Source organism: Gavialis gangeticus, unplaced genomic scaffold (genome assembly GCF_001723915.1).
Source record: "Gavialis gangeticus isolate Ggan-Ray unplaced genomic scaffold, GavGan_comp1, whole genome shotgun sequence".
NCBI lineage: Eukaryota > Metazoa > Chordata > Crocodylia > Gavialidae > Gavialis > Gavialis gangeticus.
The window spans coordinates 33,038,201-33,052,830 of record NW_017728998.1 but is presented as its reverse complement, the minus strand read 5'-3'; the positions used below and the strand labels follow the sequence as shown (position 1 = coordinate 33,052,830).

At 42.9% G+C, this 14,630-nt stretch overlaps 1 long non-coding RNA gene across 1 annotated transcript in view; it reads left to right on the top strand.

The window, feature by feature from the left end:
* The first annotated feature begins 10,033 nt into the window (after positions 1–10,033).
* Positions 10,034–14,630, top strand: part of LOC109289445 — a 9,089-nt gene continuing 4,492 nt past the window's right edge. Inside the window, exons 1-2 of the long non-coding RNA XR_002095365.1 lie at positions 10,034–10,110; positions 11,591–11,709. This is a non-coding gene — a long non-coding RNA (uncharacterized LOC109289445). The remainder of the gene's footprint in view (positions 10,111–11,590; positions 11,710–14,630) is intronic.

Genomic DNA, 14,630 nt, shown 5'->3' with positions numbered 1-14,630 from the left:
GTCCTCCCCAACCTGAGGTCTGAAGGCGATCCCCTCGAGTCCGGCTTCTATCACAGCAGGGAAGTCCCGGTCCCTGCACAAGAAAACGGAGGTGAAGAATTGGTTAAAGAGGTCCGCTTTCTCCTCTCACTTCTCTAATGCTGCCTCTGGTAGTTCTTCCTTCACAGACCCAGAGGTCTTCTCCAGCATTGAATCAATGAACTCCTCATGGTGAAGTATGCTTCAGAGCCTCATCACCGCCTCCTGTACTTCTCTTGCCTGTTCCCTGAGAGACACCATCAGGAGGCACCACTCACACCACAGGGACTCCCAACTGGCCGTCACTGGAAGGAACTTGCAAGCCACAGTCCCCCCAGTGCCAAACTTGGGCCTGGGTGGAAGCCATGGTGGTGAGCAGTCCTGCCTGGACAGAAACCGCACAGATGCAAGCAGAGGCCATTTCAGTGGCTCTGGCATTGCGACATCCTCCAGCCATTCCCCTGGGTCTCTTAATCTGTCTTCTCTTTCTTACTGCCCTTCTTCCAAGCACACCTTCCCTTGCAAACTCACCTGGAAGCTGGCCTGTTTATTGTTTCTTAACCCCAAAAGGTTCCTTTTTCCCTGCCTCATCACACCAAGCTGAAAGGCTGTCCCCAGAAGGGTGGAGGAGGGGGGCAAACTGACCTGCAAAGTAACCAGTAAACTGCCTCCAAATTGGTTGCCCTTGTTTGCTGGCTCGCTGGTTGCTCAGGGAGTCTCATTTTATACCCACTGGGCCTGGACTGGCTCTGTCCCTTTGTTAGGGCTTCTGTCAGACACAGGCAGTAATCAGCTAGGAACACTCCCCGCTTCTCAAAGCACATGCCCAAAACACATACAGCCCACCAAACAAACACTCAGCAAGCCAAAGGCACAAGTAGCCCTGGATCACTTACCTTCCCTGGGCAGGAGATGGTGCCTGGTACCTGGTTTCTCTTCCCCATCCCCTTCCTCTTCTTGCTCCCAGCAAACTGCATGTAAACTGCTTGCTCTGGAGTACATCTGGAGTACTGTGTCCAGTTTTGGACCCCCACTTGAGACAGAATGTGTACAAGTTGGAGAGAGTCTAGCAGAGAGCAGCAAAAGTGATGAGGGGGCTGGGGCACATGACTTATGAAGAGAGGCTGAGGGAACTGGGTTTATTTAGTCTGGAGAAGAGAAGACCAAGAGCCACCTTTAACTACCTGAAAGAGGTAGTTGGCCTCCAATAATTTGAGGCTTCCAAAGAGGATGGAGCTGGACTGTTCTCAGTGGTGGCAGATGACAGAATAAGGAGCAGCAGTCTCAAATTTCAGCAAGGGAGGTTTTGGTTGGATATTAGGAAAAACTTTTTCACTAGGAGGGTGATGAAGCACTGAAACAGGTTACCTAGAGAGGTGGTTACCTCCATCCTTCGAGGTTTTTAAGGCCTGGCTCAACAAAGCCCTGGCTGGAATAATCTAGGTGGGGATGGTTCTGATTTGAGCAGGGGGTTGGATTAGATGACCTCCTGAGATCTCTTTCAACTCTAATTTTATGTGATTCTATGATTCTATAAATGCATAGTCCATCCTTCAGCCAGCTTGGCAAAGAGAGTATCTGTGATTAACAGAGCTTCAAGACATATTCCTGAGTTGGTGTATTGCTCAGGACTGTGCCTAAAGTCATTAGCTAGCACTTCATAGATGTGCTGATTAATATATCGCAATAATTTCCTTGGCAGTCTCTGACTTTTTTACTGTATTTATTATAGATTTTTCTCATTTGTATTTTGTAATTGAGTACAGAATCAGGAACCAGGCCCTTTGCTCAGTTGTAGTTCCAACATTGATAGTAACTCCATTTGTGCCATAACCTTTCTGTTTAGTTTTCTCATCTGTAAAATGGGCACTGCAGTCCTTGCTGACTTAACTAGCGAGGTCTTTTCTAAAAGTTAGTAAGTAATGCAGGTTAAATAGTTCACAATTAAAATTAATGCATTAATTCTAACTATTTTATGGGTGATTTTGCTAAATGATTCAAGTTCTAATTTTTTTTTTTTGTCATGCCAAGGTCTGGTTAGATTAGACAAGCCAAATTAATCACTTTTGTTCTATAGATGAACTCATTTTTGCTCAGTTCTCTGCCCAGACAGGATCATCCTGGGTGGTAAGGTCAATAGAGTGACAGAGTTGGCTAATTATGTCACTCCTTCACCAACACATGCTGTCCAAGCATTGCAGAATCATAGCTAAATCCCCCAGCACAATAACAAGGGTACTGTTGGAGAAGTTTCCAGTGTACTGAGAACAACAGCTAGAAAAAAAGAATGTTCCTCTCAAATGCTAATTCTCCTAACAAGGAAAACAATATTCGAACTCAGAATTCAAGAGAGACCTGAGCAGTTTCTAAACAGTCGATGTAGACAAACAGATGATTCTCACAGAAAGCAAATACTTTGTAAAAGATTCACTATCAGCATGAAACAGTTTCAGGACAGCGTAATGGATACTGAATCAAAAATCACTAAGTTCTTTATTGCTAAGGGGGAAAAGGTCCAAATATTGCTTGGCAAATTACTGTTTGCTAGGGGCACTATTACCAGTTGACACAATCATTGGTCAGCAAATTGGTCGCATTATCGGTTAGTAAATTTGAGAGTGCAGAATTATTTATTGGTAAATTAGAGATGGCAGAATTATTGGTTGGTAAGTAAAGAATTGCAGTGATTGGTTAGCAAATTAGAGATGCCTGTTTCTGTCTGTGGATAAATCAAGCTTGGTCAGATATTATTGGAGGCCAAATTAGAGATGGCCATGTTATTTATGGTTACACTGAAGAATGCTGAAATATTGCTTTCTGGGTAATAGACAAGCACACATTGTGAGGGTTTGAGATTTTTTTCTGATTTAGATTCTTGTTTACAATTTACAGCAAAACACTTTTTTCAGGTGCCAGTGTGGAAGTGAGTGTATCTATACAATATATATTTCTTTGTTTGCTGATTCCTAAGAGCATTGTATGCTAGTTGGATTTATGGAGGGTTATTGAGGTTAGACATCTGACTTGTCTGATAAAACATGAAATTGTTTGTGTGAATTGAATGTTAAAAGTAGACGTTAGACTGACAGCATTGAAAACCAAATCCCTCTATCTATCTGTTCAGTAACTCCCATACCCAAGCTGGAGTAGCGTATGTGGGGTGAACTACTTCACATAGCACCACTAAAATGCTTATTCTTTACCAGAAGGAGCCATCTCTCTTGGGACAATGAAGTGAAGCTTCCCCTATTCAATTGTTAGTCTCTTAGCTGAGGGCACAGGCATACAACACATTTGCACTGATGTAACGTTCCTATTTTATAAACTGATATAAATTGTACCAAGAGTCAGAGCAGATAGCCAGCTATTCCAGAGGAGCTGTTACAAACCTTCACCATTCAATGACAGGGGAGCAGGTAAAACCGTTTTACCTATAGCAAATGTTATGTTCCAATACAATTCCACTGAGTTGACAAAGATGGTTTTCTTTTCTGGCAAACCTTCCAAACAATACAGAGAACAAAATGGCTCAATAAATCATTTCAGCTTTTAACAACACTTAAAAACAATCATTGAATACTTGTTAAGAAAAGTCTGTGAATGTTTAGATTGCTGCTGAATCCCACAATGGAGACACATTCTAATTAATCACCTTTACATTTCCAAAGGGACGCTTCATAATGCTTTCAACAGTGCCATGGAGTCAAGGGAGAATATATTTTAAAACTTTAAAGAAGTCTTAAATTTTGAAACATTAAAATTAGCTTTTATTATGAACTCCTAAAACAACAATGCCCCTACCTTTCCTGTCTAGTAATTCTGCCAAAAATTATGTGTTTATATGGAAACAGTAAAACATCTTTGATGGTTTTAAGGCAAAATTAGAGGATAATGTTGTAAAAGTGAAGAAAAAAAGAGGATTTTTAATTCTGTGTAAGTAGCACCATAATCACAAGAAATGTTAATGTTATACATGTTCTGGCTTTAGATAGCATGTGCTGGACATTTTTTAATATATTAATGAACCAAAAGTTAGAATGTGGAATACTCAGCATATTTAAGTAACATGATTGTTTATTGTTGATTCCAGCTTGAATTTCTCATCTGGAAAATTTTAGTTCGAGCCATTATAATTAATGAGTGATGGTTCAACTTTTTTTGAGAAAACATATCACACATACAGCTCCCCAGAAATGCTGCCTAGAAATTAAGTAATCTCACTGGTGTCAAGCATATTCTATCCACAGCTCTCAGCTTTAGGTAGGCTCAAGATCAGAAGGTATATAGATCTGAACTTCCACCTACCTTGGGATGTTTATATCATGGTTTTGGTTTAGCTTATTATGAAGACAGGAATCACCCAGGAAGTTTGGCTTGAGAGTCAGACTTCTTCCAAATTCAGAGTACTTGAATTCTGGGAAATTGTTTCATTTTTGTTGCTACTCATAGCTACTGTGAGACAGGAGGTATAAAGCAAAAATAAAAGAAGAGAAAGTAAGCAAAAGTGCTAAAAAGGAAGGATGATTAAAGGAGACTGTGTATTCTTTCTCACCATGGCACAGCCAAGGAATTGTAAGGGAAGAAGGCTGCTGGATGAATTAATTATCCAAGACCAAAGCTTACCTGCCAGTTACCAAACCAGACTTTGGATTGAGGGAAAATCTAGACTGAACATAAGTAAAAACTTCTTTTTTGTAAGGGTAACTAGAATCTGAAACACACTCCCAGCAGAGGTGGTGCAGTTGCCATCCTTTGAGGTGTTTAGAAGGAAGCTGGATAAGCACCTTGTTGAGCTCATTTGAGCCCAATAACTTTCTGGCCATGGCAGAGGCTTGATGATCTTGCAGGTCCCTTCCAATCCTTTGATTCTATGATTCTGTGATTGAGCCATCTCTGTTTTGGAGCCTGAGTTCAATTCAGAATAGTTCTGGTTTTACAAGAAGACATTGGTCACAATTTCAGCTTATAAAATCAAATTTAGAGAGAGTCTGAATTCTTACGTCATTCATTTTAATCCCTGTCAAATTCAGGATACAGAGATTAGGATGAATTATTCTAACTTCAGCCTATCTCTGCTCCCAACATTTTACAACAGACTTAATTATACTTCTTTAATCTCGGTTGGAAACTTGTGACTTTGTTGTCAAGTTTACCAACAAAAATGTCTATCTGTGACTGTTAATACAGCTAAATGAGTAGCATGAATGCTTGTGTTATGTGAAATTAAAGAACAAGCGACTGAAGAAACAGTGTTGTCTAAAGGAAAATTTTAATTTGACTGTAAAATTCTAAATTTGCCCATTGTTGGTTATGTAATCAGCATAGCATAAACATTTTAAACTTGTAATATACTAGTCAAAATTCCAATTCCACTGTTAAGTTAGATATGTCATGCCACACTGTTTCTGACTCTGTGCTTTGTTGGCTACTTATACAAGCCACCCATTAAGGAATCAGAAACAATATGTTATTAATAAAGGTAACCAGCATGAATTTTAGCTCTCAATTCATGCATGTTTACAATGTATAATTTGCAAATGATACGCAGCACAAGGATTCTTTGCTGGAGCTGTTTCACAAATGATTTAAAAAAGAGCACACACCAACTGCAGATGCTTCCTCAGCCTGACGAAGAGTACTTATACCTGAAAGCTTGCTAAGAAGAATTTTTCCAACTCTTTGAGTTGTTCCAATAAAATATATCAGATTTATCCAAAGAACCTTGTCTGCCTTTAAAAAAGGAATACATTTGACAATTTTTCCATTGATTGAAAAAAAGGATAAAAAGCACACAATTCATTGAATGCATTATTTGTGAGGATTTATTTGCCTAAATCTGTTTATCAACTACGTATACTCAGTCATACTTTTCGATGGTAAATTCCTCAGGCACTCATTTTGTTCTTACCAGTAGTAAAATGTTGTGTACATTTGCAGCACTATAGAAGTAATAAATAAATATGAGTCAACAAGGCAAAGACCAGAGTTTATTACTATATGCCAATAACAACCAAATAGTAGATGTAAATGCTTGAGATACCAAGATACTTTAAACAGCCTCATTTAAATAGCATGCCATGAAATGACTTTTTCTGACATGCATCTTACTATAATGAAATAATTTCTAAGAGTAAAATTAATTTACATAGATTTGAGTGCATTTTTGTACATTTAAAGACCTTTGAAAGATACAGGGCTCCCAAGATTGACCTGTGAAAGAAAGATTTTCTGCTGTTGGAAGAATGCATTCTTCCCAGAACTCAAGTACAGTAATTTTTTTTCCATCTCTACTGTGAACAGTTTTTTTTCTTCTTCTTTTGGCCTTAGGAATAAAAAGCTCCCCCCACCTCTTCACGCCGGCCCAAATTTAGTAGGCTTTATCTTTAAGAAGAAATTGAAGCTTTTGCTCCACTCACCTATTACCACCTCCCAGCAATTCCACAGTTCCCATGTCTAGCATAAGGTGACAATCATCAAAGTGGTCAGCAATCCAAAAAAAAGAAAAAAGGCCTACCATCATACAATACACAGGGAAGACAGGGATGCTTTGAGATGATTGTGAAGAATCTAAATTTTTCTAACAATTTCTTTTTTTCACATATATAAACAGTAGCATTTTTGGGCCAGCCACATGATCTAGAATCCATAAACCCAGGTTTCTCTGTGTTAGACAACCAAATTTGCAGCTGGGTTTGCATGTATCCATTTGTTCACATGTATGATTTTCTCACATTACATGTTAATTTGGAATTAAGTGTATTAAACTGTCTCAGCGAATCTGGACTTTAGTTCTCTAGTCCCCCTGCCCATCAGCTTTTTTGCATGTTGCAATGCACCCATTTTGAAACATGAAAGTGGGGATTAAGGACTTAGAATGCAGGAAATGGATAGTTCATTGGACTGGCAGTGGAAATAGTTAGCTTTTCAGCAGTAATTTGTGGGTTAATATCCAAATCAGTTTAGTAGTGGTTCAAGTAGCTTGGGGCTGTTTAGCAGGTTATGAAAAGTGAGTTAGAGTTCCCAGGACAAGTGTCCATATTACAAATATCTTCAAAATGATAATTAAATATGCAATCAACTCAACAGTTAACACTTTGGTTCATAGACTTGCATGAGGATAAGGAATGAAGAGATTCATTGATCACTAACACAAGTTACATTTTTCATGTGGTTACTTCTGAAACCGCTCTACAGCTTTGATGTAATTAGTACATGTAAACAGCTGCAGAGCGCTTTAAAAATGGCTGATCGTATGAAAAAATAACCCTAATCAGATCAGGCATTAGATTAAGATGCTCTACTTTAAAAAGCCTTAGGGAACTTATGTTCTCTCAAGGGTTAATTTTTCACATGGGACAGGGCTGTCAGCAGAGGAGGAAGAGGGGAGGGAGCAGCATGAAGTTGCCAGCTGGGCTTTGCCCAGCCTGAGCTGGAGCAGGGGGGTGGGAAGTGGAATGGAGCCACCTAGCCTCATGCCCCCCCCCCCACCAGCTACCCCTGCTGAGGTATTGTGGGGAGCTGGGCCAGGCCCATAAGGTGAGAGGGCTCTGTTCCACACACCCCAGCTCTGACTGCACTTCTTGAGAGAGCTGCAGTAGCAGCTGCTGGTTGCTTTACCAAGCCTGAGCTGGAAGGGTGTGTGAATCAGAGCCCCATTGTCTCTCAGGCCTGGCCTGGCTTCTCCAATACCTCAGCTGGCAGCTTAATGCTGCTTTCTTCCCCACTGTGTCCCCTGCTGACAGCCCCAGAGCTCAGGGGTGGGGCAGGGTGGGGCTGAGGAAGCTCCTGGAGCACCCCTTCCTGCTGGCCAGAACTGGTCTAGGTTGGCTTGGTTCCCCACTGCACCCCAGCTCAACAGGTGAATGTCTGTTGTGTTGGAGGGGCTGTAACTCATAGTGCTTTATGTAAAAGCACTATGAGTTAGAGCAAGGCCCTGAACATCTGTAGGGACCCATAGAAGTTAACTAATGTCTCATCCTTAGCAGAGCTTTTTCAGTGTAGGAATGGGGTTTGTCCTTACTAATATTTGCTCAGTGCTGTGGAAGGAGTTCAGTGTCTATAGATAGACCTTTTTGTAAACATTATACATGTTTAAAAACATAAAATAAAATGCATATGTGCACTCAAGGACAGTTATATAAAAATCTTGCTGTTGTCTGTTCCTTTTAAAAAGTTTAAGGCTTTCATGGTTTCAGTGGGAATATGCTTTTGTGCATGCAGTCTTTTTTTTTTTAATTAAATGAAATACTTTCATTTTGAAAGGTAATAAAATAAAAGGGCAAGTCTTTTGTAGACTACTGTTTTTATGATGCCCTAACCCTGAGTAAAAAGAAAGCCAGGCCAGCTAGTTGTTCTTGTTTTTATTAAAGTTCCTATTGGCAGCTCACTGATGGGACACATTAATGTTAGTATTAACACAGAGGAAAAGGGCTTTAGAAGCCTAGAATGATTTACTCATCCTAGAGTCCATTTGGATCTGTTGGCAGCTTTACCTGTTATATTGTTACTGGATAGAAAAGATTTCTCAATGTGTTAGAGTTGGATAATGGTGTGTACAGTTGGGTGCTGCCGGGGTGGGGGGCCATGGCACAGAGAAGAAGCAGAGAGAGGGAGTAGTTTGGGCACTCAGTTGGAGAATAATGATTTTACTGAAATTCCAGAGAAAACCTGTGATTTCTTGGAACTCATAAAAGAGGTATGACATCTCCTTCTAACAAAGAAGTTTCTTGTGAGACCTTCCTTATCAAGAAATCTTATACAATATGGCATGAGATGAGGCCTCCTTCTAGTGATGTGTCCCTGAAGTTTGATGGGTGACATTTTCCGAGTTATTTTTGTCTGGGGAGAACAGCAAGAGTGATTGAAAAGGTTCCTCTTTGTGCTATGTGGTTCTGCCCCTAATAACATTTCTAGATTACCTCCACTGAGATCTTAGGTGATGGCAATGAGCCACATATTTTTCGGAGAGCAAAGTTCTTCCACTTGGCAATTTTCTCAGAATTGCAATCATCAGACAGTAATTGGTTGCTTCAGTTTCTTCACATACATAATTATTTTCTGGAAAGTTGACTTCTTGTAATATGGACATCCTTCCTTGAGTAGATAGTCCCCTACTCATGACACTTAATTATAGTTCCCTTCTTGTCTCTATCTATCTTTGAAATGATTATTAGCATCAGGCCTGCTTGAGCCTACATGGACTTGATGTTGACCCATAAAATATACTTTTGCATGTGTTCTTTCTTGTCATTGATTTTAACTGGGCTTGCCTAGACTCACGAGTAAAGCAAACTTGGTATATTTAGACAGAAAAAAAAAGAACGGGTTTGCTCCCCAGGTGGGTTTTTCCTGCTCCCCACAGCTTTAATTAGTATTACATGATAAATTAGCTACTAATGTAAGAGGAAGATTTTCATACAGTAGTAGCTAGAAATTTTCAATGGTAGTCAGTGAACAATTATATCCTCCAATTTATACTATCTCCTCTAGTCTGTTCTTTGACTAAAGGAGCACCTATTATTAGCCAGGCAATAATCAAATGCTTAAAATAGGCATATAAAAGATTTGGAGAATAATGTACACCACCACTTAATAAGCATTTCACTCCCTCATGAGAAGCACTGAAGTGTAGAATCTCCAGCTATATCACTGTATTTTTAACTGGCAAAATTGCTGTAGAGACAGCTATATCTTCTCATTCAGTTTTATTCATAAAACTGTCCTGTTTTATAAACATGGATCATATTTAATGTAATGTGATAAAAAGCAGGAACTATTTAGATAACTTGTGTTGGTTAGATGGCACAAATTAGACTTAAAGAATGGGAATTAAGAGGAAGACAAAAACGTGAACACGTGAATATGTATGATATCATAGACTACTGCTCCACCAACTCCATTTGCCCATAGATGTGCAATAATATCAGAGGATACTTTTCCAAGTCAGCCAGTTGTTTCTGAAATTAGGAAGGAAAAAATAAATGACTTTATCTGTGTATGAGCCCTTTGTACAGTTCTCAGGCTCTCATTTTACAATCAGAAAGCTCAGCAATCAGCAGTATATAGTAGTGAGCAGAAGCAGAAAAAAGAAAGGTAAGAGTTTGGGGCTGAATTTGTCCACTACTGAGTATGAATCACTCCCATAAAATGTCAATGGGAGTGACCTGCATTCTGTGGCAGAGGAAGAAGTTGCTGTGGTATTTGTACCTTAAGAGGAGAAATTCAGCCATTTTACTTATTTCCTTTTTGAAGCTGAGATGCATTTGGTTTATTTCATTTGCTTCCAGTGTAGCTTCTGAAAATGACCAGTACAGTGCAGCTAGTTTATGATTCAAAGTGTAATCCCACTTAGTATGGATTATATCATTTTCAGATCCTACTAAAAAGAAATCCATTGTGCAGTGATTTTGGTGAAGGGTAAAAAAAGAAGACAAATGAAAAGAAAAGAAAACACGAGGAAGAAAGGAACTCCTAGTTTATATTCTTCTAGCCAAACTCCCCCAAACTTTGAATCCTTGGACTTATGCTTTATAAGTCAGTATTTTTGCAGTCCTCCCATGTATACAATATTTAATCTTCTGACTCAAGGGCTATAAATAAATCAGCAGAATACATAATTTAACAATCAACGTAAAAACAAAGCTTCTGTCAAATAGGGCACTTGACTAATGAATATTCTTTATTTATTGCTGCTATGAACAAAGTCATATTAAAATCATAATGCTTGTGATAACTGAGAGCATTCTTGTAGCAAGGAACACTTCTTTCAAAAGAGCTATAGTCTTTCTTATTTTAAGGAATGAAAACAAAAAGGGAAATTTACTTTTGTTTAGCTAGCCTATGTTGCTGTAGACTGCATTTCAGAGTGACTAAACAATGTTGCTGACTGCATTACAATTCCTGTTTTATTTCTTAAGAGTCCTGTATTTTAAAATGTGTTTGATATTTGGAGAGCAAGAAATGCCAGTTGTGATAGAGTGGGCTTGTCTATCAAAGTATGATTTCTATTTAAAATACACAATGAGCAGAAGCCTGATCTTTCTCCAGGGAAGCTTATTATGCTGCATTCTAGACAGCTGCCCTGCCCAGGAAAGATGTTAATACTTTGTTGTAAGACTACCACTGGGAAGCCATCAAGAATGCAGTCTAGGGCCATTGGCTTTCATTGTCTCTCTGCTTCAGGCCTACCTCATGGAACAATGGTCTTTCTACATAGGGGTCCACAAGAAGGGGGCCAACATAACTAATGGGTCTGAAGCTTCTGAATTTCAGCAATTGGCACCGAGACAGGGGTCTTATTTAAGGGCAAGGTCTACTTAATTCAGGGGCTGACCATCACCACATTTAAGGACCTACAGGGGAGAGAGTGAGAGGGAGAGAGAGGGTAAAATGGATTCTGCCCATTCTGAAATGATGGTAAGCCTTGGGCACACAAGAAGGGGAGTGAGGGCTAGCTTGTGTCTCTAAGCTTTTATTATTTTAAAAATAGGTAATTCCCAAGTGCTTTCAGAGTAAAAGTGGTTACAGTTAAGAAATCCATTTGCTAAGTCTATGTCCCTTGCTTTTTTTACAGCACTGTCCCTGGAGGGATTAAGCCAAGAGTGCCTGTAGCTTTTGTGGAGGTTTGAGGAAGCATGTGTAAGGAACCAGGAATGCTTTCTAATATCTAAGACACATCAGGGTTGAGGGCAGGTAGGTGACAGGATGCAGTGTCCTGACAAAAGATGTCAAACAAGAAGTCTGAGCCTCAGTGGGCATGTCTACACATGCATTTACTCTAGCCTAGGTACTCCATACCTACCCAACCTAAGGGTTTTGGGTAGGTATCTACATATGTGGGTATTAGGGAACAGATTTGCTCCCAGTTCCCTGCAACTCAGCAATGCACCTCTGCCGCCACCGGGGGAGTCATCCCCCTCCCCAACCAGTGCTAGCCCAGGGGCTGGCAGGGAACACTGCCTGCTGCTGAGGCAGGAACAATGCCCCCCCCCACCCTGGCAGCAGGGAGCTCCTGGCCCTGGCTCCCTGACCAGGGCACAGGCTTGGAAAGAGCTGCAGGGGAGAGGCAGGTCTCAGCCACCTGCCCCAATCCACTGGTAGGGTATCTAGCTGCCTCACCAAGAGACTAGGGCAGGGGGCTGGGACCTGCCCCACCCCTGTGGCCCTTTCCAGCCCCTATGTCTTGATTACCCAATCAGGGCACAGGGCTGGGACCTGCCTCTGACTGGGACAGTTCCTGGTCAGTCCTGGACTGCAAGGGGAAGTCTGCAAGTACAGCCCGGAGCTGGCTGGGGACTGCCCAAAACAGGACGGTCCCCAGCCACCTCCAGGCCATACATACTTTCCCATGCAGTCTGGGCCTGGCTGGGAACTGTACTGGTCAGGGGCAGGTGTCAGCCAGCTCAAGGCTGGACGGGGAATTGTCCCCATGCAGGGAGCTCCCAGGCCCTGCTCCATGATCACGACTGTGATTGCAGCTTGGGGGCTCGGGAGCTTGTTCCCCACCCAGTTCCATGAGCACGGAGCTGGGCAGGGAACAAGCTCCCCAGCCCTGCCAGCAGGGAGCTCACAGTGCTGACTCTATGACCACGGTGCCACTGCTAGGAGATGCTTATCTCCCAGCCTTAGCCCTGTGACCACAGATAAACATTTCCCAGCAGCGGCCCTATGGTCATGGAGCCACTGCTGGGAGATAAGGGTCTCCCAGCCCACATTCCCCATCACAATCTTGAAGCAGGGGGCTTGGAGCTCTCTGCTGCTGGGGCAGGGGGACATAGTTTCCACCAAGGCTCCTGTAGTAGAGCCTACCCCAGCAGCAGGCAGCTCCTGGGGGCAGGGAGCTATCTCCCACCCTCTGGTGGATGGCTGATCAGGAGCAGATTTGGCTCCCAGTCAGGCATCTACACAAGCTCTACAGCACTATTACAAATGCTGAGTAAATTTGCTACTTATTAGGGGGATTTACTGTGAAGTAAGCATTGGCACGTGTAGACGGATGTGCTTACTTCAGAGCAAACTGCTAATTTGCTGTTAAGCGTCTCATGTAGATGAGCCCAGTGGGTATGCCATTGGCCCCAAGAACTATCAATAGTTGCAAGAGCACCCCAGTTGGCTTGGAAATACATAAACCCACCAATTGGGTTCACTTGCAACAGATAGTATCTATAAAGAAGGCTCCTGTGACAGTTTGTAACATCAGTGATTATTACATTTCATGGGGGGCCTATGTTTAATCTTGTAGTCTTGCACTGGTTATTACATTCCATGCCTTTTAATGTTTCATAGTTTCTAGGGTTGGGAGGGACCTGGGCAGGAACAAGTGCTGGGATCATGATACCCCAGCCAGATATATATCCAAACTCTTCTTGAAGACCCCCAAGGTAGGGGAGAGCACTGCCTCCCTTGGGAACCCATTCCAGAGCCTGGCAGCCCTAACTGTAAAGTAATGCCTCCTGATATCAAGCCTGAACCTGCTCTCAATCAATTTGTGGCCGTTCTTCCTTGTTAACCCAAGTGGTGCCTGGGGGAACAGAGCCTCACCTATTCTCCGCTTGTCCCCCCCGGTGAGTTTATAGACAGCCACCAGATCCCCTCTCAGTCTTCTCTTGTAGAGGCTGAACAGATTTAGGCCCTGTCACAGAGCACTTAGGTGCCCTGCGCCTGAGAGCAGGGGCAGCCCAAGAGAGGCCCCTAGCGGTGAGAAGGGGGAGGCGCAGCTGCCAGTCACCCAGGCAGCGCAGGTGCCGGTTGCTGGGGCAACCGGTGAAACCCCTGACAGGAAGCGGCAGGGCTTAGCCCTTCTTAAAACCCAGGCAGGAGGCCAGGGTGGCAGTGCCTCCTCTGACAGCCAAGGAGTGAGGAGCTCAGCCAGGGCAGGAAGAAGGCCAAGGTTTGGCTGCACGAGTATCTGCAGGTTGCTGCTGGAGTATTTGCCCGGTAGGGATTAACTGTTATACCGGATGGTTTAGTTTTATGTTATAGCCCGGGGGGGGGGCTTTGTGTTTCGTGTTCACTGTTTCACTGGAGGACCGGGTGCGGCTATAAGGGGTGGAAGAGACCTCATAGGGACTCCCCAGTAGCGGGGGGGGTCTCTGGTGTGGACAAAGGCGCAGTATGTTGCGGGGTGCATTGGCCTAGCCCCGAGAGTGGCCAAGGGACCCCAAGAGTGCAGAGGGGTAGAGAGGAGCCCCGAGAGTGGCAGAGGGACCCTGAAAGTGCAGAGGGGCTGCGAGGAGCCGCAAGAGTATCAGAGGGACCCTGAGAGTGCAGAGGGGTGGTGAGGAGCCACGAGAGGGGCAGAGGAGCCCTGAGAGTGCAGAGGGGCAGTGAGGAGCCATGAGAGGGGCAGAGGAGCCCTGAGAGTGCAGAGGGGCAGCGAGGAGCCCCAAGGGCAAAAGGAGGGCCAGGACATAACAGGACCAGTCGGATCACACCAGCACCATCTGCGAGGCTTGGGCTGCAGTGTAGGGGAGGAAAAGGAGCCGCAGATAGCACCCCCTGTCATCGGGGCGCATATAAATGGGCAGCCTCCTGCTAATTACAGTAATCTATTAATTACATAAGATCAGGGTGTGGCAGGCGAGTTAGAGGGCGGTTGGCCCATTACAGGAGGG